This window comes from Musca vetustissima, unplaced genomic scaffold, assembly GCF_032173495.1.
Source record: "Musca vetustissima isolate MV318-11 ecotype Yass unplaced genomic scaffold, APGP_CSIRO_Mvet_v1 utg6862, whole genome shotgun sequence".
Classification (NCBI taxonomy): domain Eukaryota; kingdom Metazoa; phylum Arthropoda; class Insecta; order Diptera; family Muscidae; genus Musca; species Musca vetustissima.
In genome coordinates this window covers 108,188-110,035 of record NW_026875419.1, presented here as the reverse complement: position 1 = coordinate 110,035, position 1,848 = coordinate 108,188, and the positions used below count along the sequence as shown (strand labels likewise).

The window sequence follows — 1,848 nt, the reverse complement described above, 5'->3', positions numbered from 1 at the left end:
ATTACGATGCAATGGAGGTCTTCTTTGGCCAGAACCATCCTACTTGCAAAATTTCGTGACTATTGTTCATAGCTGTGGCATGTATCACGTTTACAAGTTATAATAGATAAACGGACGGGCACACATGTCTAGATCGACTCAGCTAGCCGAGATATGACGATCGGAATACTAAAACTCTTGATGTTATACAAAGCTGACAACATAATTATGTAGGGTATAAATATCAATTTCGGTTGCTATTTTCATTTTATTGGCATTTTAAGTACGTTCTTCTGTTGGCTTAGCTGTGATTTAGTATTTTGTGTTCTTAGTGGTAGAAAATGGTATCCCGAAAATTACGTACTTTTATTAAAATTTGTGTTCTCACTTGGAGCAAATCTCCCTACCAAAAATGATAAATTGTAGACCCTTTTTTTTGGGTATACCGATATACCGGTACCTCCTAAATTTCGGTATTTTCAGGGTTTTAACTGGGAATTTGGTAGAATATCTCCTCTAAAACATTTTCCATATTAGTCCTTTTTAGGGTAGACACCATATAATGGTACCCCAAAAAATTAGGAAACGTTTTAAACCGATCTCCCTTCTAAAAATTATTATTGGCCTCATATTTAGGTAGTCCCAATTGTTGGGTTTTTCAAAGATTTTGAACACTTCATTCAGTTCATTCAGAATTTGCTGTAATTTGATATTTCGGAATATTTTAGAATTGTGACTTTCCCCACCTGTGGTTTCTATACAGAATTGTGGACTCTCTACAGAAAAAATTTCTATATTTATCTGAAAATTTGTCACGTATATTATTAAGTGAAACATACCCATAACATGACATACATTTTTTATTAGAAATTCATGCGCACGAAGAAATTTGAAAATAATATTAATTTTTTACTGTAATATCATTTAGAATTACACTATGCGACAAAATGGGCATCATGGTCTGGGGGTGAAAATTCTTTTGGGAGATCGTCCTTTATCACTTTTACCTACGTTTTGCTCAGGACTTAAACTTAGAATTGGCATATTTTCAAAATTGCATGATTTTTATGTTGCATTAATTAATTGGAGCACACGTGCATGCAAAATTAATATTCGCTGTGGACAGGATTCGAACCTGTGCGGGTATAACCCAATGGATTTCAAGTCCATCTCCTTAACCACTCGGACACCACAGCTGTTATTTATAAACCCAAAGTTATTTTATTATGACTAATTCACAGATTGTCATTTGTGTCACTAATAATAATGACTAAGAAACGCACAACAATTTATAAAAGTTTTGTGGTGAAAATGCAAAATTTACCCCTAAAATTGTACAGACATTCAAAACAACCCTTAAATCAAGTTTTGGAGTTTCAAGACAACATAAACTTCAGTCTAATTTTTATATGAAACCTATAATGATAACCTGCATCAATTGGTGATTCAAATACTTATAGGCAACATAAATTACGAAACTTTTTCTATAGAAAAACAAATAATAATAAATTCTTTATAAAATAGTGAATGACATATCCACTTATGTACTTGGGGGATATATAAATCCACTTTAAATAATCTCCACAAAGAAATAAAAAAACAAACTTCAAATTTATTTTCCCTCTTAAAGGAAAATTACTTTCTCAACTCTGTGTAATTTAATTATCATTACTTTTATGGCATTTTTGTCTCCCCCTTTAAAGAGCACTTAAAGATGTTTGCCATTTAACAAAGTATTAAGATATGTTTACTTTGCTCTGCATTGAAACTGACAGCCAGTCAGAGTCATTCATTCAGTCAGTCATGTAGACAGTTAGGCCAATAAAATAATGAAAATTGATCTATGAAATTGTCATTGATGAACTTGCA

At 32.1% G+C, this 1,848-nt stretch overlaps 1 non-coding gene across 1 annotated transcript; it reads right to left on the bottom strand.

Moving 5' to 3' along the window:
* Positions 1–1,093: 1,093 nt before the first annotated feature.
* Trnas-uga (transfer RNA serine (anticodon UGA)) lies at positions 1,094–1,175 on the bottom strand. Its single transcript has one exon. It is a non-coding gene; the product is annotated as a tRNA-Ser (tRNA).
* Between the last annotated feature and the right edge of the window lie 673 nt (positions 1,176–1,848).